Here is a 24,327-nt window from a genome sequence, read left to right on the forward strand (position 1 = left end):
CAGATCATCAGGCATTAGATCCTGGGGGTTGAGGACCCCTGCTGTATAGCATGTATGTACACAGTGGTGCCTGTTTTGAAAACATGAGGGAAGTGATACTTGCCTGCATATTTTGAATAGCATTTAGATTTGCAGTTGTGTTGTACAGAATATTGCAATCTTTAGCAGGCCTAGTAGTCTTTCTAATTGTAGTGTGTGTGTGTGTGTGTGTGCATGAGCACACACACTTGCATGTGTGCATGCATGTACATACAAGTGGATAGAAAGTCCATCCATCTATGGAGCTTATAACCTACTGCAGAAGTACTTGATCCTGGATGCACACAGAATTTTCTGATATTAAAAATCATGATGCTGGGCCATACTCCCAAATCAATTATCTGGGGTTGAGACCAAGTTGTCAAGAATTTTTTAAAGTTTCCTAATGATTCTGATGTATGATGGAGATTGAGAATTGCTGTTTTAGAGGGAAAACAATCACTTAAATGGTGCTTATTTTGTGTCAGACATAGTTTTCAACCCTTTATTGATTTTTAAAATTCCCACAGTAAGGTCCCTTTTAATTCTCACTATAAACTTCTAAATGAGGTATTATTATATCCCCACTTAACAGATGAGAAAACTGATACACAGAGAAGTTGAGTAGATTATCCAAGATTCCAGAGTGCGTATCAGAAACACATCTGTGCAATCAGGATTTAACCATTACTCCACATTACCTGTGGCCTCAGCTGGTTCATTCATCAATGGGCTCCTAATTCAAGCCAGGCAATAGTCTTTCCTAAGAGTTTTAAGTGGCAGGCATGGTGGTCATGGGAATCTAGGAAGCTGTTAGAGGACATGCGCCTTTTGTGAGGAAAGATCTACACTAGAGATGAAGCTGTTATGAATTGGGAAGCGCAGCTGATGAAGCTGAAAGCACCCTGTTCTTGTTGTTGTTGTTTAGTTGCTCATCATGTCCAACTCTTTGTGACCCCATGGACTATAGCCTGCCAGGCTCCTCTGTCCATGGGATTTCCCAGGCAAGAATACTGGAGTGGATTTCCATTTTCTTTTCCAAAGGATCTTCCCCATCCAGGGATCAAACCTGCGTCTCCTGCATTGCAGGTGGATTCTTTACCAGTGAGCCCTAGGGAAGCCAGAAAGCACCTTGGGAAGACCCTTATTTTAGCTGTTCCTAAGTCCCAGCCGGAGAAGGCAATGGCACCCCACTCCAGTACTCTTGCCTGGAACATCCCATGGACAGAGGAGCCTGGAAGGCTGCAGTCCATGGGGTCGCTGAGGGTCGGACACAACTGAGCAACTTCACTTTCACTTTTCATTTTCACGCATTGGAGAAGGAAATGGCAACCCACTCCAGTGTTCTTGCCTGGAGAATCCCAGGGATGGGAGAGCCTGGTGGGCTGCTGTCTATGGGGTCGCACAGAGTCGGACACGACTGAAGTGACTAACCAGCAGCAAGTCCCAGCCTGATCCCTGATCTTCCTGTGATTTATCTATATAAACTTCAGCTGAATTCTGTTAACCAACAAACTCCTATTTTAAGTTAGTCCAAGTTGGGAGTCATTTGTGAGTAAAAACATTGACTAATCCAGAGTTCACTGGCTATAGTCTCTAAATACCCCATTTAACTCACTCAGGTAGCAATGTTGAATGAGTTTATCATCAACGCTACATGCACAACTCCATCATGGTCTCAGAAACCTCTATTTGTGATGTGGAGACAGTTGCCTAAACTGTTACACAACAGCAGTAGCAGCTGATTCCTTTTGTGGAATTGAAATCTCTCAAAAGCACCACTGATGATGCTTATGGGCAGTTGGCCTCCCATAATACCATTCTATCAGCAAATATTTTAGCCCTTGCTGAATCCAGGATCATAAGAAATCTTTTTATAGTCTGGGTTTTGACTCGTAAATGGTCAAGGACATATACAACATGCTTCTCTGCAGAATCCCTTATTTCTTTGTTTTGATTTTGTATGAAAACCTAGTATTTTGAGTCTAAACACTGACATCAAGGGAGCCTTACATATTCAGATTATCACATGTAGCATGGAATTTAATTTTCAGACCACAGAACACATTAACTTGTCCTGGTGGTATATGAGAGATTTTATACCACCTGCTGTTGTCCAGCTTTTCTTTAAAAAGATAAAATTTCGTCGACTCTAGATGGTAAGCAGTAAAATGGGCAGGAGATGAACAAGCTTTCAGCGGAACATATATTTTGTGGTTCAAAAATATATCCTAGGATTACTTTATCTTCTGTAACTGCAAGAGTAACTACAGGAGTTCAGAAGACCCTATGAAGCACTTCATCCACAACATTTATGAAATCTCCCAACTGTTAGCAGCATTCTCACTCCAACTTACTGATCCCTGGCATTCTATATATCCACTTCCTCATCTCTCTCCTCTTTCTATAGAGCTCTATCCCAACATACTAAAATTTGATTCATATTTAAAGCATTGCTAGCATTCGATTGTTAACCTCTTATGATTATGGTTTCCTGAGAAGGTATATCCTTGAACCTCACCAATCTGCTCAGGCTGCAACGAATTAAAGGGTAAGTTTTCTCCCACTGGTTCTGTGCACTATGAATCCCCATGCACCAGCAGATGGCAGCAGAAATAAATAAATAAGCTAAACAATGAATTACAAAGACCCAAAGAAATGATGCCCTTTATCCAAATTTTATTCTAAATCTTAAATCGTTCTCATTTTATTCCTTTCTCCCTAATTTTTCAGAATAGTTTACTGATGTTGGAATACTACTTTTAACTTGACTTCTGTGGAAGAATCAGGAAGGATGGAAACAGTTCTATTTATTTACTACATTGTTTCTCCTGCCTCCATGTCTGACTCCAGGGAGGTCCTTTGGGAAGCCTTCCAGCAGAAATTATTGGGAGATAATCCTTTACCCTGGCTGAAATGATAACCTGAACTCATTAAGGAGATTATGATAGGTGACCCAGAAAGGGCAGGAGAGAGGTGACTGGGAAGTGCTGAGAGTAGTGACTCTCCCAGACTAGGCGGCAGGAAGGTTGCAGGTTCTGGGAGCAGCGCAGACCTGCATCTGCTCCCAACAGTGTGGCTGCGTGAAGGCAGCACACATGGACTTGGTTGCTGGCTAAATCAGGGGAGTCTGAGAGCATGGATTAGCTGAAGGGGCCATTCGCATTATTGTGCTGTATGCAAGATTACTGGGATCTTCACCTGAACCTAGGGTGGGAGAAGCCCCAGAATGATAATGACTAAAACTGCAGTCTGGAAATTCAATGTGATGTGGCTCAGATTTATTTAGATTCAGAGAAAATAAAGTTAACTTACATGATTTTAGACCCTCAAGTTTACAGTGCAATTGTAAATTTTGTACAGTTTGTACAATCTTGGATTTTTGTTCTGCAGAAATACCTTGTCCGGTAATGGGTAGGGTTGCAACTTTGTCCTAGCGACTTCCTCTCTTGGAAGCTAAATTAGCCCTTCTGTTTCAATTCTTGTGACAGGTGAACAAGGGAGACAAATGAGCTTGGCTTATAATACGTTATCTATACCTAAACTGTTCACCCTCAGGTCACAGGCTAAGAAATTCAGGATACCAGAAATATGGCTTTCCACTTAAGACCTTTAAAAACTAAATCCATATTAACTGTCTAAACTTAACCCCCACATCTGCCATCCCCCAAATTTTATAGAAGACATCATCTCACTGCCATTCCTTTAAACTTTAAAAAGCACCTTATTTTCCAATACATTTTTTCACTAGTCCATATTTAGCTGCTAAGTGTAAATAAACTGAGGGCTAAAATAATAAAATAGTATGCAAAGCATTAGTTACCAAAAATTAGCTCTATAGCCTTGTGACAGCCTCTGCATTCAGAAAATCCTGCCTTTTCTTAAAGCATAAGAACAAACAACTTTCTCACTGAAGATGCAATACACTGAATTTCTTGTCTGTGAACATCCCTGAGTGCAGTGCTATCATTCAGTTCAGTTCAGTTCAATTGCTCAGTCTTTTGCAACCCTGTGGACTGCAGCACTCCAGGCCTCCCTGTCCATCACTAACTCCCAGACCTTACTCAAACTCATGTCATTGAGTTGGTCATGCCATTCGATCATCTCATCCTCTGTCATCCCCTTCTCCTCCTGCCTCATCCTCTGTCATCCCCTTCGCCTCCTGCCTTCAATCTCTCCCAGCATCAGGGTCTTTTCAAATGAGTCAGTTCTTTGCATCAGGTGGCCAAAGTATTGGAGTTTCAGCTTCAAGATCATTCCTTCCAACGAATATTCAGGACTGATTGCCTTTAGGATGGACTGGTTGGACATCCTTGCAGTCCAAGGGACTCTCAAGAGTCTCCTCCAACACCACAGGTCAAAAGCATCAATTCTTTGGCACTCAGTTTTCTTTATAGTCCAACTCTCACATCCATACATGGCCACTGGAAAAACCATAGCTTTGACTAGACAAACTTTTGTTGGCAAAGTAATGTCTCTGCTTTTTAATATGCTATTTAGGTTTGTCATAGCTTTTCTTCCAAGGAGCAAGTGTCTTTTAATTTCATGGCTACAGTCACCATCTGCATTGATTTTGGAGCCCAAGAAAATAAAATCTCTCACTGTCTCCACTGTTTCCTCATCTACTTGCCATGAAGTGATGGGACCAGATGCCATAATCTTAGTTTTCTGAATGTTGAGTTTTAAGCCAACCTTTTCACTCTCCTCTTTCACTTTCATCAAGAGGCTCTTTAGTTCTTCACTTTCTGCCATAAGGGTGGAGTCATCTTCATATCTGAGGTTATTGATATTTCTCCCAGCAATCTTGATTCCAGCTTGTGCGTCATCCAGCCTGGCATTTTGCATGATGTACTCTGCATACAAGTTAAATAAGCAGGATGACAATATACAGCCTTGACGTACTCCTTTTCCTATTTGGATCCATGTCCAGTTCTAACTGTTGCTTCTTGACCTGCTATCATTATCATTATTGAACCCCCCCTTATAATTATCATTATTGAAAACCCCATAGACAAATTGACTAGTACAAATGAAATGTCAAGATATGTATCATCAAGGATTAAATGTTATTTTAGTAAATCTCTTTTGGTTCTATAGAAATATACGAAATTCGGATCACACAAGCCTTCTATAAAATCCGAAAACCTATGCAAAACTCAGGGCAAACGTTTTCTGTAAAATCTGAAGACTAAATAGTATACTCTGGTCAGCACGCTGAAATTTAGCCAGTAGGGGGCAGTCAAGGAGTGGCTCATAGAATTCAATTTACTCTGACTCTACACAAAGTTCTTTCAAGAATTCTTTCAAGTGAGCTTCTATAATTCTATAACATCCTGTCCAGTTATGGTATAATTTCTGGGTTCTGGATTCATGTTCCAGTTATAACCATTTTCTCCTGTAAAAGTTCTGGTTTCTTTTATTTAGGATCTGAAATATGTGCAGTATTGTTAGCTAGATCACCTTTAATTTAATATGATCTAAAATTAATTTTTTGTTCAAATTCATTGCAAGACAGAGAATGAATGTTTTCTCTGAATTGTTGAAAAATCTGACTGTAATTTAGAAATGTTAAGTGAAAGATTTATCTATAGCGTGAGTGAGCCTACATATTAATAGAAGGAATTGCCTGATAAGAAAAGATAAGTAAGCCTTCTCATGTTTACAGTCGTATCAGAAAAGTCAAACTCTTGGTTTTAATTTCCCAGTTACTCAAACTACTAAATCCCCCTGAGACACAGTGGGATGGAAATGCCCTTTTGGGGAGAATTTCTGGTACTTTCAGAAGGAAATTGTACAAAAATAGGCATGTTTGCAGCATCATAGCTTCAAGTCTTTCCTAATTCACATCCAGTCTTCCCTGGAAAATGGTGAATCAGAATTAAGAACTTCAAATGAAGACAATATGAAGTTTAGTTTTTAAAATGAGTGGAAATTCAACTTATAAAAATTTTTTCAAAAGTTATTTTTATATGTTAGTTGGCATGGAATCAAGCAACATATTGATATTCAATCAACAATATTTAATACAACAAATGTGTCAGCCCCTGTGCCCAACCCTGTTAGAATGGGATGCTGTTTACCACTTTCTGTGCCAGTGGGTCTCAAAGTGCAGTGCAGCCTCCTCCCCTCCCCCACCAACCAGCAGCATCAGCGTCACCTGGGCAGCTGTCAGAAATGCAAGTCAATAATGCTGTGCAAGCGTGCCTGTACTAAACTGCTTCAGTCATGTCCAACTCTTTGTAACCCCATGGATGGTAGCCCATTAGGCTCCTCTATGGGATTCTCCAGGCAAGAAGACTGGAGTGGGCTGCCAAGCCCTCCTCCAGGGGATCTTCCCCACCCAGGGATGGAATCCGTGTCTCTTAGATCTCCTGCACTGGCAGGCAGATTCTTTACCACTAGCAGACACCTGGAAAGCCCAATGCTGTGCATGGAAACCAACAATCTGTGTTTTAACAAGTGATTCTTATGGGTGCTGGGGACTTCCCTGGTGGCTCAGACAGTAAAGCGTCTGCCTACAATGTGGGAGACCCAGGTTCAATCCCTGGGTCAGGAAGATCCTCTGGAGAAGGAAATAGCAGTCCACTCCAGTACTCTTGCCTGGAAAATCCCATGGACAGAAGAGCGTGGTAGGCTACTGTCCCTGGGGTCACAAAGAGTTGGACACGACTGAGCGACTTCACTTTCCTTTCCTTATGGGTGCTCAAGTTTGACACCGGAATCACTGCCCCTGGGCAGATAGATCAAAATACCTGTTACAGTGGAAGAAAGAACTGGGCAGGCTTCACTCAGCTGCACTCTATTCCTAGTGAGTGAAATGTAGGCAGAGAGCAGGACTTAGCTTCTTCATATCAGAAAACTCAAAGTCTTGGTTTTAATTTCCCAGTTACTCAAAATAATAAAGCCTGCTGAGACACAATGGGATGGAAATGCCCTTTTGGGGAGCACAGGCTCTTTCTGCCCATCTGGGGGTTTTAATTCTGGAACTCAGTATCACCTTTGCCTGCACATATACACTGTATCTTCCAACCCAGCTCTCAGTAATAAAGGTCATATTATGGTTTTTATCAACCTTATTCCCTGCCTTACTGTCCAGTTGATTCAGAATCCAGGCAGGAAAAAGAGTGTGTTTAGTGGACCCCCTTGAAGACACTAATCTAGCAAAGACAGATTAGCATGAAGTTTAACAAGTGTAAATCTCACAATCTTAACACAATTACTATTCCTAAAGAATCCAGCTCTCTCTTTGCAATATTAGAATTGTCTTTTTTGTTTCTTTCTGCAGTTTTTCCATATTTACTTTTCTCGATCTCAGAAATAACAACCTGATTCTTACAGGAAATTAGACATTTTATAATGAGAAAAACAACAAGATGTTCACATATCTTTTACTTTAAAGAATGCATTGCTCAGAATGCATGAAGGGTGGATCCATTTAATACTCATTAAAATATATTTGAAAATGATAACTCAGTGTGTTTGGGGTGACTTCATTTGGAAGTTTTGCATTATAAAGAAAGCCATAGACTTCACCTGTAGCTGAAAATTAAAATTCCTTTTCCAGTTCTCTTTGTTAATCTCAGTTCTGCCCATGCTACATGGCCTGGTGATTTTTTCTTCCTTGACTTTCTCAGTCACCAAAGATACCTTCCTCCTCTGATGCCTGTAGAATTCATGACCTGGTCTTCTTGTCTGATACTTCACCTGCGTTCCCTCATTATCCATGTCCTATTTCCTCAAATTAATTGTGAATAGACAGCATGTCACTCTCTTTTATAGTCTCAGCAATACGGAATATGATACATATATATGTGCTGATCACATTTATTTCTTAAACATCTTTGATACTTTCATTTCTGAGTATTCAATAAATGATTAAAATCTTACTTATAAAACTTGTATATACTTTAGTTGTGTAATTTAAATCCATTCATTATTTAACTTTTGAAATAGTTCCATTACAAAGGTCTGATAGAGATATAAATTAGATTAGTGATTGCCTAGGGCTGAGGGACTTGAAGGAAAATGGAGAGTGACTTCTAATATGTATGATACTCTTGGAGGTGATGAAAATATCCTAAAAATGATTGTGGTGGTGGGTGCATAACAGTGTGACTATATTCAAATGATTGAATTGTACATTTTACATGAGTGAGTTCCAGAATACATGAAATAGATCTCAACAAAGCTGTTCATTTTGACTTAGATAATGGTAGATTTGAAACCATGACCTATAATAACTTACAGAATATAAAAGGAAGTTTGAAATCACAAAAATCTTTATGAAAACTCATAATCTTTTTCTCTTTAATTTCCCTTTTCAATAGATGTATATGAAATGTGCTAAATCTTGCTCTACTCCTGGGAAGATTTTATTTCTAAATTCCAAACTGTTTTTATTTCCAGAAAAGGGAGTTCTTCAAAAAATGATTTCTCACTTAAGATGGACCAGCTTGGTGACATGTTTTAAAAATCTGCTAAAGAAAATGGAGGCAGCGCTTCCAGTGGTCCTGCCCTGTGGATCTGGCTCTTGCCTCAACAGTGTTTGGTTGGAACAGATGGGGTCTTCCCTTCTTCCACCTTCCCTCTGCCCTCCAATATCCTCTCTGGCCACAAATTCCATATCACCTTGACCATTCCCTGCTTTAGGGACCAAGCAACAGCATTGTTCGTGGTTAGCTCTTTTTGCCAACCAACCATGAGCCCCCAGATTTGTCAGAATTATTCCACTGAGGTGCACTGCCTGATCAACCAGCATCTGCAGGCCTCCTGCACCTACCTTTCTCTGGGCATCTACTTTCCCTGTAAAGATGTGGCTCTGGAGAGTGTGGGCCTTTTCTTCCCCGAGCTAATCAAGGAGAACCCAAGCATCTGTTGAGGATGCAAAGCCAGCGTGGTGGGTGCACCTTCTTCCAGGATGAGCAGAGCTGTCCCAGGATGAATGGGGTAAAGCCCTGGATGCCATGAAAGTGAGCGAGTAGATCTCTCTATGAATGAGCCTTTCCCATCGCCATGGGCAATGTTCCCTCTGCAGATGGAAACATAACACAGCATTAAAACGTCTGTTGGGATGGAAAAGTAGAAACAAGAAAACAAAGTTTTGACAAAATACTGAATTAGAGTAAGTTCAAATCCTAGCTCAATCAGTATGTCTTGCTTCTAATCTCTAAACATAGAATACTGTCTACCACAGGATCTAATGTTCTTAGTCACTCAGTCCTGTCCAACTCTTTGCGACCCCATGGACTGTAGCCCACCAGACTCCTCTGTCCATGGTTTTTCTGCAGGCAAGAATACTGGAATGGGTTGCCATGCCCTCCTCCAGGGGATCTTCCCAACCCAGGGATTGAACCTAAGTCTCCCATATAGCAGGCAGATTTTTTACTATATGAGCCACCAGTGAAGCCCAAGAATACTGAAGTGGGTAGCCTATCCCTTCTCCAGGGGATCTTCCCAAGCCAGGAATTGAACCTGGTTTCCTGCAAGGCAGGAGGATTTTTTATCAGCTGAGCTACCAGGAAAGCCCAAGATGTCATAAGGATTAGATGATTTATGTTAAAGTGTGTATCACCCTGTGGAGACCCAGTAAATTTTGATTTATACATGAATGAACAAAAGGGCATATTCTGTCAATGATATAGGTCCTCTTTCTTTTACATATGAGCTTCCCTCATAGCTCAGTTGGTAAAGAATCTGCGTGCAATGCAGGAGATCCCAGTTCGATTCCTAGGTCGGAAAGATCTACTGGAGAAGGAATAGGCTATCCACTCCAGTATTCTTGGGCTTCCCTTGTGGCTCAGTTGGTAAAAAATCTGCCTGCAATGCAGGAGATTCCAGTTTGATTCCTGGGTCGAGAAGATCCCCTGGAGAAGGGATATGCTACTCACTCCAGTATTCTTGGACTTCCCTTGTGGCTCAGCTGGTAAAGAATCTGCCTGCAATGCGGGAGACCTAGGTTCGATCCCTGGGTTGGAAAGATCCCCTGGAGAAGGGAAAGGCTACCCAATCCAGTATTCTGGCCTGGAGAATTCCATGTACTGTATAGTCCATGGGGTCGAATGCTTTATGGCAGAAATTCAAAGTGGTTTATAAATGTTTTTCTGTTACCCATAACTCAGCTTGAAATTGGGACAAATATCTGAAAAATTTGTAAAATTTGTGTAAACAGTATTAGGAAGGGAAAAATAATAAGTACAAACAGGAAATCACTCAGTGTTTTCATGTGCATAGATAGTATTACTTGTGTTAGTACTATACTTTTCATTACTCAGTTAATTCAGCAATATTTATTCTCTCCTAAGTATCTGCCTGCAGTGCAGGAGACCAGGGTTTGATCCCTGGGTTGGGAAGATCCCCTGGAGAAGGAAATGGCAACCCACTCCAGTATCCTTGCCTGGAAAATCTCATGGACAGAGGAGCCTGGTGGGCTGTGGTCCATGGGGTCACAGAGTCGGGCACGACTTACTTACTTAAGTGTCTGATATTATTTGGCCACTTGAGATAAAGAGCCATCAATGGATGAGACAGACCAGGGCCACATGGAATTTACCTTTTAGGAGAGGAAGAGAGACAATAAACAAGAAAAATAAACAAATGAACTAGAGAAAGCCTGAAAGTGATGAGTGTTAATGGGTTAGCTGAAAGGATTTGGTCTAGCCTCAGGGTTCTTTTTTCTAACCCTAAGGGACAACTCCGGAGAAGGCAATGGCAACCTACTCCAGTACTCTTGCCTGGAAAACCTAATGGGCGGAGGAGCCTGGTAGGCTGCAATCCATGGGGTTGTGAAGAGTTGGACACGACTAAGCGACTTCACTTTCACTTTTCACTTTCATGCATTGGAGAAGGAAATGGCAACCCACTCCAGTGTTCTTGCCTGGAGAATCCCAGGGATGGTGGAGCCTGGTGGGCTGTCGTCTATGGGGTCGCACAGAGTCAGACACGATGGAAGCGAGCAGCAGCAGCAGCAGCAGCAGAAGCAGCAGCAGAAGCAGCAGCAAGGGACAACTCAGTTCAGTTCAGTTGCTCAGTCGTGTCTGAATCTTTGCAACCCCATGGGACAACTGGACACTTGCAAACTACTGATCGTGCTACCAAATGTCAGCTGTATTGCAGTAGAAATCTGGAATAAATTTATAATCAGAGAACTATATAACATAGATCATCAATGTTTGCAAAGCACTTTACAGAATGGAAGGGGCTTCCCAGGAGATGCTGCTGCTGCTAAGTGTCCGAATCTTCGTGACCCCATGGACTGCAGTCTTCCAGTCTCCTCCATCCATGGGATTCTCCAGGCAAGAGTACTGGAGTGGGGTGCCATTGCCTTCTCCGCCAGGAGATGCTAGAGGTAAAGAACTCTCCTGCCAATGCAGATGATGTAAGAGACATGAAATTTTTTTCCTGGGTCGGGAAGATCTCCTGGAGGAGGATATGGCAACCCATTCCAGTAGTCTTGCTTGGAAAGTCCCATGGACAGAGATCCTGGCAGGCTACAATCCACAGGGTCACAACGAGTGGGACAGGACTAAAGTCATACATGCACGTCACAGGGTGGAGTACACCTTTAGGTGTGGACACTAATGGAATGACTTGCTTCTGCTTTTGTTAAAGGCCAAGGTGCTGAACCCAGAAGAACTCTCAACAGTACTTGTGAACAGCCACTACCACCTCCAAGCAAAACCTAAGCGGTTAGGGAAGCCTGATCAATCATATTTGTATGGTCTTGCCAGAAAAACAAGCGCATTTCTGACCTCGTCTCTTCTGGACAGTTTTTATTGTTCTTCTGATTGATGAATCTCCTATTTATCTGTTTATCCTCAAACTACTGGTATGTCCAGGTGGGCCTTTCAGTCAGGTGTATTTGGATACCCAGCTGGAGGATGATGCCTTATGAACTTAAAAGGGGAATTCACTTGTGCGGTCATGTGGTGCTGAGGCTTGAAGTGACTTGAAGTCATTAACTTCAAGTGACTATTTTTTTGTGTGTGTTTTTGTGTAGTCCCTTTTCAGTGGTAATTGAGTTAAGAGGGGGTGAAGCTATGGACTTAGTTAAAATTTAGTCCCTAAGAGGGGACAGTTCAGCACACAATACTTAATTTTATTCCCTCCTGCCTGCCATCCCTATACCACTGTGGGGGTGGGAGGGGTGGGGGGGTGAGGATTTTTTGTTTTTTAATGCAAGTATCATCTTGTATTTTAGAAGACGATGCTTTTTGAATGAATCATATGGGTTTACTTTCACTTCAGAGGAGAGTATAACCTCCTTACTCTTTATGTATTTTCCATCTGTCTCTTGCTGTTTTTTTAAAATGAAATATCAATCAATTGCATAAATATTCAAAGCCTATTGAACTAAATATAAAAATTTTCAGGTGACTGATATTATGAAACTGTATGTTTAAGTTATAAAGCAGAGTTTTACAGGTGGAACTACATGAAACTGTCATTTTGTAGGTCAAAAACTATAAATACTAACAGTTTTACAAAATTTGACATTAATCAGACAGTCTAACGTCTGTGTTCAATTTCGCTCCATTTTTATACAGACAGGCACATTGAAATTGACCAGGAAAAACAAGTTGAAATATCTGTAAGTCGCATTTAAAGTAAAATAAATGGGTGTCTCCTTCTACTGCAGTTTAGAAAGTGCAACATATTCCTAGGGAAACCCAAGTGTGAAAGTCAACAAAAAGGTGATTAGTGAGTCATTCTGCATATTTTATTTTCCATTTCTGATGACTTCAGTTTTGTTTGTAAGGAGCTAACACTATACAGTGAGTGATTCATCTGTCACTTGGTTGATCTGAAGGAAGTATTCTGTGTTTATGCATTAACAAAGTATTTGTGTTCTCTGCCTTGAGAAAACACTACTGGGTATTGAGTGTAACAGGGATTGTGACAACTAAGGTAAACTCAGTACAGTGGATTTGAGGTAAACTTTGCTTAGGTCATATAACCAGGGGTGTTGGTGTTGCAACCGAATTTGATGATGACACTTTGAGAGTCTCTGAAGGAAGCCTGTACCACCAGTTACTTTCTCCTTGTCCTCCCAGTACCTAATGGGCAGTCAGAGCTCACTGAGTGGAAATAAATATTAGAGATAATTTGCAGAGCACACAAAAGACAAGGCAATGCTCATTAAAAGGGACTGATGAGCATACTGTGTACTGAAAGAGTACAGAAACAGGAAACAAATAGCATCGTTTAAAACGTAAACACTCTTCTCTAGCAAATTGGGTAGAAATTACTCAGTCTGAGTTTTATCAGGTTGTTGTATTCCAACAGTGTAGACTGGCATTTTTGATTGTCTGAAGATTTCTGGAACTAACTAATAACTGGATTGAAATCTTGCCAAAGGCATGAAGAGTGTAAAACTGTGAACAAAGTTGGTATTGTATCATTCTTAGTGTTGTCACAGTGCACTAAGCAAGCACTTCTAAGTCTGGTTACAGTTGCTTTCTTGTTCTGCCTATTGTTGGCATATTATATGTGAACTTAATCTTTCTTGGCAATTCTCTTTGCAGTTAAGTAGTCCTGGCTTTTGTTCATTCTCCCTTTTCTCTAATGCAGTTTTAACTATGTACTGAAATGTCCTAAAATGATATGTAAGCACTGTCTTTAATTAATTGTGCTTACAGCTAGCATCTGGAAAGCATAATAGAACATATGCTTTGCATACAGCCACCTAAGGATTATTAAAATCTGGTATTTTAAGTCTTTTTATATTGTAAGTATCATGTGTTAGCCATACTCAAATACAAATGATTTGAAAAGAAATTAAGCAAAATGGCTGTAGTTCAGCACTTAAAAGAAACAATAAGGACTTAAGGTTAAATTTTATTTTATTTTTTTCACCTAAGGGAATTTCTTCTTTTCTTGGTTTGTCTTGGATGGGGTGGGAAGCGTATAAGTGTGGGGGAGGGGAATTATAGAGTGCTAAATGAATGTGGCTAACCTGCAGAGGAAATACTATATAATCTTTTTGTAGGTACAAAATGAAGATGGAGGGAGCATTGTTATTTAGTTGGAAACAATTTCTAACCCCTGAATTACATTTGGGATCTTCTTTGACCCCAGAGTTGATTTAAGAGTGTACGATTATTAATGTGCTGTACGACAATGTCTGTTTCACAAATGTATATTTTTGCCTTACATCACCTTCTCATTCTTATTTGGTACATGCCTTTAAAAAGTGAAGTTCCAGTGAATTTTACCATTATGCAATTTTTATATTTTAATTTGGCATTGTAGTTGTCAGTGATGCAAAGGATGAATATTCTTGTTTTTCTTCAACGTCATACTACTTACTAGAAACACACACACTCACACATCATATATATATATATATATATATATATTTGCATATATATGAACATTTACCCTATCATTATTATGAAAAGCCACAAGGAATTTTAATATTTCCTTGAATTGTCTTCTAGAATTATGCAAAATATGGTTGTAATACAATTTTATTAATAACATCAGGTATTTTGTTAATGAACAAAACAGATAGTAATCAAGTGAGTACTGACTTTATTATTTGACAAGACCCAAGTGCAGTTGGTGTGAATTCCAAGTAGCTAAAATGAAAAAGCTGAGATGTTTACTTCACACCATTAGTTCATTCTATTTTATAGATGTAAGCTAAATCTAGACCCTGCCCAGTTACCTTGCAAATATATAGATTGTTCAGAATAAACTTGTATTAAATAGCTAGAACAGATGGGTTCAGAATAAACTTGTATTAAATAGCTAGAACAGATGGTATGCAAAGAATATCATCTTCCTACAAGAAGGAGATCAAATTTTTAGAGCTCCGAAGCTGTAAATGTCTGAAGAAAATAACAATTGCAATAATTTAAAAAACAACGGATGTTTACTTAGCTCCTGTAACATGCCAGACACTCTGCTAGGTGCTTGATCGGTGTTTCATGTTACAATCCTGAGTCAAGTACAGTTACTATCCTCACTTCATAGGTCAAAAAACCAAGCTCCAGTGGGATTAAGTGAATTACTTGCAGCAATAGGTTGCAGTACTCCAATACTGTAATAGACGTGACAGGGAGTTATTTTATTGAATTTTTCAATAAAATAGGAGCCAAAATGCTCACCAAGTAGGCATATTAGCATGCAGCTGAGTTTTATTTCTAATAAAAGATCTAACATATATGAAGCCTAGACTTAAAGCTAGAGTAGGTTTAAAAGAATATATGAAGACAATCTTACTTGATCTGGGATATTGGATATGCCTAACCCCTGGTCGTTTGGCAAAGTGTCCAAATTTTTTTTTGACATTGGCCAGCTTAGTTCACAAATCCTAGGTCTTCTGTAAATATAAATAAGAAAGAGAGTGAGAAAGAGAAGGAGAAAGAGAAAGTGAAAGAAAGGCAGACAGATGAAGATATGCCATTTGATATCCCTTTTTTCAAAATAAGTATCAGATGTGATATGTATTTTGGCATATTTTGTTTTAGCCACACTGAAAAGAAAGAAAGCCATTTGCCTAAAATGACATTCCAGTTTTTGAAGAGAAATGTTTTAGTGAATTTAGGAGTACTTCCCACAGTCATCTTGCCCCGCTAAAGACATAAACTGATTTTTGATTCACAGTGAATGATTTCATGGCTTCCATCTTATTAGAAGGAAAGAAATCCTGAGACTGGAAGAGAAATGAGCCAGTCGACAAGAACCCTGCCACCGTGGGCTCCATGTGCATTAATGAGCATTTGGGTTTGGTGGTATGTACAGGGACCCTGAATAACAGAGGCTTATGCAAGATAGAGGGCTTCCTAGGGGGCACCAGTGGTAAAGAACCTGTCTGTCAATGCAAGAGACTCAAGAGATGTGGGTTTGATCCCTCAGTCATGAAGATCCCCTGGAGGAGGGCATGGCAACCCGCTCCAGTATTCTTGCATGGAGAATCCTATAGCCAGAAGAGCCTGGTGGACTACAGTTCATAGTGACTGAAGCGACTTAGCATGCCTGCAGGATAGAAACTTATGTTTCTCTCATCTGGTAGTTTGAAGATAAGTGGTATGAGGCAGGCATGGATGCTTAGCTCTAGAACTGGATCTAAGCTCCTTCTGTCTGGATGCTTTATCGTTTATAGTACAGATGCTGTATCCTCAGCTTCATGGTCTAAGATGATGCTCCATCATATCTACATTCCAAAAGCAGAATGGAGAAAGTGGGAGAAAGGACATATCCCATATCCCATAAGGGCTTTATCCTAGAATGGAGACAGTGGGAGAAAGGACTACCCTAGAATAGAGAAAGTGGGAGAAAGGACATATCCCACTAGTGGGAGAAAGGACATATCCCATATCCCATAAGGGCTTTATCCTAGAAACTGCACATATCACTTTCTCATTCTCTTGGCTTGAACTTAATCGTGTGACTATACTTAGATAAGAGGAAAATAGTGAAATGTAATTGCTATTCCAGGTTGGCTAAAATTAGAAAGTTCTATCATAGTAGAAAAATGAGAAAACGAGTAACAGGGAACAACTGGCAGTTGCTGTCATATCATCTCTGTAAAAATTATTTCTCTCCTTTCATTTTTTGATAATTTGAGAAGCATAGGTCAATTTCCATTATTGATTTGATGTCATCTTTTTTCTGGATCATTTTAATTAGCAATAGTTCCTTCTTAAAAAATCTCCAGGACACATGTAGAAATGAATTCCTAATTATGTGTTGAATTCATAAATGATTATACACTGAACTCTTTTCTAAAACTGAGCTCAGAGTTGCTACATTATGAAATTTTCTTCCATCCTTTTTTCGTCAATATTTATTATACATCTCTTCTGAATCATTTGATCTGTTAGGTGCTGGAGGTAAAAGAATAACTAAGACAAGTTCTTTTCCCTGGAAACATGGTGTAGATAGAGAAAGAATGGGATTGAAAGCTAGAGGTGTTTGATTCCAAATCCTAAGCTCTTTTACTCCATACACCTGCTTGCAGAGGGAAGTGCATAACACAGTCTGAATGTTAGTTTCCCATCAACAACCAGAGATAATTTGTAGGGATGTTGCTAGAGTGAAGTGTAAGGCATTAATAGTTTTTGAGTGCTTGACACATAATATTTTCTGTACCTCCTATTCTAGCTCTGTTTACTTGAATCCTGAAGTTATTTTTTAGACATAGGAGTTCAGTTCAGAGAACACCATTGTTGGAATCATTTCCTCAAAGTGTCGTTGAGTTATTATGTTAAGGTCTAGAACAGAGTCTTAAAAAATTGGTGTTAAATCTGAAGAGAAGAAATATTTAAGATATGGATTTATTTGTAAAAAATTTTATTAGAGTACAGTTGATTACAATGTTGTGTTAGTTTCAGGTACAGAACAAAGTGAATCAGTTATGTTGTTGTTGTTCAGTTGCTCAGTTGTATCCAACTCTTTGTGACTCCATAGCCTGCAGCATGCCAGGCTTCTTGTCCTTCACCATGCCCTGGAGTTTGCTCAAACTCATGTCCATTAAGTACTTGATGCCATCCAACCATCTTGTCCTCTGTTATCCCCTTTTCCTCCCACCTTCAATCTTTCCCAGCATCAGGGTCTTTTCCAATGAGTCAGGTCTTTGCATCGGGTGGCCAAAGAATTGGAGCTTCAGCTTCAGCATCAGTCCTTCCAACAAATATTCAGAGTTGATTTACTTTAGGATTGATTGGTTTGATCTCCTTGCAGTCCAAGGGACTCTCAAAGTCTTCTCCAGCACCACAGTTCGAAAGTATCAGTTCTTCGCCAGCCTTCTTCATGGTCCAACTCTCACATCCATACATGACTACTGGAAAAATCATATACATATATTCACTCTTTTTTTCTTTTTAGACTCTTTTCTATATAGGCCATTACAGAGTTCCTTGTGCTATACAGCAGGTTCTTATTAGTTATCTATAATAACGTCTCTTGCCCTGTTTTCACTAAACATACAAATAATCAGTACAATGAACACTTGTAAATTTTAAATTACAGAATAAAATGTTTTCACCTGGAATTTATTGTTTTGATCTCTCTTATAATAGCGCTTATCTCCATATAGAGAGTTTAAATAATACTATTCTTTGGAAGATGATTGGTAATAGAAATTATCAAATGAAATGCTATTTATTAAGCATCGCTTGTATTTCAGGCACGTTCTGGGTGCTTTGACATATGTTAACTTATCAGGTTCTTTGATGTCACCATAGAGAGTCTATACTGATTACCTTTCAAAAATTTATAAAATATACTTGATAGCAAGACTGCATTATACAAGTTTTTATCTTTCCTCATATTTCATTTTGCCATAAATATCATTAGGAGTTAGCTATTTTATCAATTAACAGAGAATTTTAAATGCTGGCATGTTAGTCTGGTTTATATTTTTTCTAGTTTTCATGTTTGTCTCAGCTTCTAGTTCTCTAAGAGCTTCCTAAAATTTAAATTTGTACTTGAAACTTTTTAATAGTTTTCCATTACCTAAAAGATAGAACTGTGAGTGTGATTTATAATTTCCTCTGCAATCTGTTCCTACTTCCCTGATCATCCCAAGAAGTTCTCTTGCTCCCGAGAGCTTCTCCCTATATCTCACATGCATATCAGCCAAGTCTGAGATCTTTGCAGTTCTGAGAACAAACCATGCTGTTTTACGTCTTTATTTTTTACCTACATTGATCCCTCTGTCTGGCAGCTTTTCCTCACTTCAAAGACAGAATTGAAAACATACAATTTGGTGGGATAAAGCTTGGTTATGCCTTCTTGGTGGAAATGCATTTGAAAATCATCATTTTTTTGCCAGTAGTTTTTCACGTATCAGAAATCTTTGTACCCTGCAAAGCAATTTTGCAAATTACTGTGCTTTTAAGCACGTTTAAAATTGTTTTTTATTTTTTCAACTCTTCCCCCCTTTGCTTTAAAAATTTGATAATCTTTTAATTGAAATATAAAACATAAAAACAATGCGGCTCTTGTAATACAAAGATTGTGGGGAGAAAAATGCTCAACCAAGTAACTTCTTTTTTTTTTAACACCAGCACCTTTGGACACACTATTCATTCTGCTGAAACACTACCCCCTCTCCTTGCCCCTCCTTGTGTCCACAAGTCCGTTCTGAACTGTCTGCACTTCCATTCCTGTCCTGCAAATAGGTTCGTGAGTACTATTTTTCTAGACTCCATCTACATGCATTGAGGAGGGAGGATGAACTGAGAGAGTAGCACTGATGATATATACACTATGCACGCATGCTCAGTGTCTGACTTTTTGCAACCCTACGTGCTGTAGCCTGCTGGGCTCCTCTGTCCATGGAATTCTCCAGGCAAGAATACTGGAGTGGGTTGTCATTTCCTCCTCCTGGGGATCTTCCTGATCCAGGGATTGAACCCACATCTCCTGTGTCTCCTGCCTTGGCAGATGGCTTCTTTACCAATAGCGCCGCAAAACAGAAAGCTAGCAGGAAGCTGCTGTATAGTACAGGGGGCTCGGCTTGGTGCTCTGTGATAACCTAGAGGGGTGGGATGGGAGGGTGGGAAGGAAGCTCAAGAGAGAGGGGATACATATAACTGCTTCACGATGTTGTACAAAAGGAACTAAAACAGCATTGCCACACAATTATTCCAATAAAAGAAATCCCACTACGCCCACTCCTCCCACCACTCTCTTCTCCCTATTTTCAGTTCTTCCAAGTCTCAGCTTCAAAATTGATGCTCTTAATTCCCTTGACAGCCCCAAGTTAAATTTGGTTTTGTGTGGCTCAGACGGTAAAGCGTCTGTCTACAATGCGGGAAACCTGGGTTAGATCCCTGGGTCGGGAAGATTCTCGGGAGGAGGAAATGGCAATCCCCTCTAGTACTATTGCCTGGAAAATCCCATGGACAGAGGAGCTTGGTAGGCTACAGTCCATGGGGTCACAAAGAGTCGGACATGACTGAGTGACTTCACTTTCATATATTTTTTTGTAGATTGTATTTTTCTTTATTTCATTCATCACAATTTGCAACGTTATAGGCGAAAAATGTGTACACTGTAGTAGCTGAAAATATAATCTCTGAAGTCAGAGTGCGGAGGTTCACATCTGATCTCTGCTAAGGCTATATGACCTTAGGCTGTCACTTAACTTTTTAATGCTTCAATTTCTTCACAAGGAAAATGGGGCTGAGAATAATAATGACCTCGAAAATCCCATGGACGGAGGAGCCTGGTGGGCTGCAGTCCATGGGGTCGCTGAGAGTCGGACAGGACTGAGTGACTTCACTTTCACTTTTCAGTTTCATGCATTGGAGAAGGAAATAGCAACCCACTCCAGTATTCTTGCTTGGAGAATCCCAGGAACAGGGGAGCCTGGTGGGCTGCCGTCTCTGGGGTCGCACAGAGTCAGACACGACTGAAACGATTTAGCAGCAGCAGCAGCAGCAGCAGCAGCAGGGATATTATGGGAATTGAATGAGAGAATATATTTAAGTACTTTGCACATTGCCCTGGCACATCAAACTTATCACTTTATATTTGTGTTTATCTGCATGCGTGTGTGTTAAGTTGCTTCAGTCGTGTCTGACTCTTTGTGACTCCATGGACTGTAGCCTGCCAGGCTTCTCTGTCCATGAGATTTTCCAGGCAAGAATATTGGAGTGGGTTGCAATGCCCTCCTCCAGGGGATTGTTCCTACCCAGGGGTCGTACCCTGACTCTTGCCTCTCTTGAATTAGCAGGTGGGTTCTTTACCATTAGTGACACCTGGGAAGCCCCTATGTTCATCTATTTATTTATTTTTAAAGTCTTTATTGAACATATTACAATATTGCTTCTGTGTTTTTGTTGTTGTTGTTGTTGTTGTCTTTGTTCTTAGCCAGTGAAAATTTGCTGTATGATTTAGGGAGTTCAAGCTTGGTGTTCTGTGACAACCTAGAAAGGAGGGTAGAATGGAGTGGGAGCTGGGAGGGATGCTCAAGATGGACAAGACATATGTGTACCTCTGGCTGATTTATGCTGATATATGGCAGAAACTAACACATTAGGAGAAGGCAATGGCGGCCCACTCCAGTACTCTTGCTGGGAAAATCTCATGGGCAGAGGAGCCTGGTAGGCTGCAGTCCATGGGGTCGCTGAGGGTAGGAAACGACTGAGCAACTTCACTTTCACTTTTCACTTTCATGCATTGGAGAAGGAAATGGCAACCCACTCCAGTGTTCTTGCCTGGAGAATCCCAGGGACGGGGAAGCCTGGTAGGCTGCCGTCTCTGGGGTCGCACAGAGTTGGACACGACTGATGCGACTTAGCAGCAGCAGCAGCAGCAACAGCAGCAACACAACATTGTAAAGCAATTATCCTCCAATTAAAAATAAATTAATAAAATAAAAATATGCTTTTTTATTTTTTGGCCATGAGGCTCCCAGACCAGGGAATGAACCCACATCCTCTTCCCTGGAAGCTCAGCTGGTAAAGAATCTGCCTGCATTGCAGGAGACCCCAGTTCGATTCTTGAGTCAGGAAGATCCACTAGAGAAAGGATAGACTACCCACTCCAGTATTCTTGGACTTCTCTGGTGGCTCAGTTGGGAAAGAATCCATCTGCAATGCAGGACACCTGGGTTTGATCCCTGGGTTGGGAAGATTCCCCTGGAGAAGGGAATCCCCTGGAGAATACAGCTGTCCACTTCAGTATTTTGGTCTGGAGAATTCCATAGACTGTATAGTCCATGGGGTCACAAAGAGTTGGACATGACTGAGCAACTTTCACTTTCACTTGTCCCTTCCCTGGAAGGTGAGTCTTAACAACTGGACACCAGGGAAGTCCCTATATTTATGTTTGCTTATAAAATCTCTTACTATAAGTACTATGTGGGTTGTGACCATGCCTGTTGGTGAACTGCTGCATGCATCATAAGATAGACATGCCAAAATCATCTACTGAATGAACAAATGAATTAATAATATAGCAGTTTGAAAGTTTAATATACTTGACTACATAAACATTTTTATTATTTTAATTAGGCCTCAAAATTATTGAAAAGGAGTAGGTCAAGGCTGCATATTGTCACCCTGCTTATTTAACTTATATGCAGAGTACATTATGAGAAACTCTGGGCTGGATGAAGCACAAACTGGAATAAAGATTGCTGAGAGAAATATCAATAACCTCAGATATACAGATGACACCACCCTTATGGCAGAAAGTGAAGAAGAACTAAAGAGCTTCTTGATGAAAGTGAAAGAGGAGAATGAAAAAGTTGGCTTGAAACTCAACATTCAGAAAACTAATCATAGCATCTGGTCCCACCACTTCATGGCAAATAGATGGGGAAACAGTGGAAACAGTGACAGATTTTATTTTGGGGGGCTTCAAAATCACTGCAGATGGCGACTGCAGCCATGAAATTAAAAGATGCTTGCTCCTTGGAAGAAAAGGTATGACCAACCTAGACAGCATATTAAAAAGCAGAGACATTACTTTGCCAACAAACGTCCGTCTAGTCAAAGCTATGATTTTTCCAGTAGTCATGTGTGGATGTGACAGTTGGACTAGAAAGAAAGCTGAGTGCCGAAGAATTGATCCTTTTGAACTGTGGTGTTGGAGGACTCTTGCGAGTCCCTTGGACTGCAAGGAGATCAAACCAGTCCATCCTAAAGGAAATCAGTCCTGATTATTCATTAGGACTGATGCTGAAGCTGAAACTCCTATACTTTGGCCACCTGATGCAAAGAGCTGACTCATTTGAAAAGATCCAAATGCTAGGAAAGATTGAGGGCGGCAGGAGAAGGGGAGGACAGAGGATGAGATGATGGGATGGCATCACTGTCTCAATGGACATGAGTTTGAGTAAGCTCCAGGAGTTGGTGATGGACAGGGAGGCCTGGCATGCTGCAGTCCATGGGGTCACAAAGAGCCAGACATGACAGAGTGACTGAACTGAACTGAACTGATTGTCTTATGTAATGCTTAAAGAAATATCATGAGACTTTGAAAATAAATTTACCTGGAAATCATGCATTAACTAAAAATGGTAAAAATGTGAATAGTTATTTTTCTAATGTAATTACAAAAATAACTATTTTTGTTGAATTTTAATCCCTTTTTTTCTTTACATGTTTTAGTTTAGGGGTTAAGACCAAAAATATTCTTTTAATTCAATTGTTCCTTTATAATACATATCTTAATACTGTCCTATAGAACATTTGGAATTTTGTTTTCTGGTTTTGGCCAAAGGGTACTTTGAAAAGAATCCTAATTCCCTGAAATGGTGGCTTGGACTCCAGTATTGAATTTGTCCCAAAAAGACATATATATTTTAACAATGTTAAGTTAATGGACTTTATTTTGACACAGTCGTGCTGTGGCAGTTATGCCAGGTGTTTTTTTTTTTTCCCCCATTACAAAAATGCATATACATTTTCTTACTTTAGAGAGTAAAAGGTGAGTAATTCTAAACTGAAAAAAAATTTTTTTTTAATTCTCATGTAAATAAAAAGTAAAGGTAGCATCTTACTCAGCCTTCTCTTTTTTTCTGTTTGATCCAAATGGAAACAATGAAATCCTGGGTTATTATGCAGAACCATATGCCACTTGTTAATGGATGCTCAATTTACATTTTCACTCTATTGTTCTTCTAAGTAGTTATTTTCACATTAAGTTAAGCTTAATTTTTCTGTATGATATATATCACTTTTAAAAATAAACTGCACAAAATTGAAGCAGTATTACTTTGACAACTTACATTACATCACAAACTGAATTTTATGCCAAATCTGATCTATACAAGCTGCAACTATGCTCAGTCAGTGTTTGGTCTAGTTTGAATTTAATACTCAACTGGCCTAAATCTGACAGACTTAATTTTATTAATTCAAGAAAGTTTAATCTGTTCTGTAATATGTGCCAAAAAAGACTGGTTCATTGAGAAGACTAAAGGGAAGATGGCTGAGTAAACCTTTATTAAATATTGAAATGAAGGGCCACAGTGACAGGAAGTGATATATTTTACGTTACAGATTTTGAACTGACAAGTGCATCTAGTAAAAACATTTTTATACTCTTTACAAGTTGCTATTGTTTAAATAGCAGGACATAATTATAAGAAAGTGTGCTATGCTCATTTGTATTTAACAGTGTGAAAAAAATCCATGGATTGGTTTCAATTATCTGAATATCTTACACTTGGCAGTGCTCAAATTAATTACATGATGGCTAAGCAATGACATTGGTTTGCATTTTCTGAATCTTGCCTTGCCCTGCCTTCAGATATGTGTTGTCTTAGTCAGCTCAGGCTGCCACAACACACTACCATAGAGTGTCTGGTTAAAGAAAAGAAATTGATCTTTTCATAGTTCTGGAGGC

Source organism: Capricornis sumatraensis, chromosome 11, assembly GCF_032405125.1.
Source record: "Capricornis sumatraensis isolate serow.1 chromosome 11, serow.2, whole genome shotgun sequence".
NCBI lineage: Eukaryota > Metazoa > Chordata > Mammalia > Artiodactyla > Bovidae > Capricornis > Capricornis sumatraensis.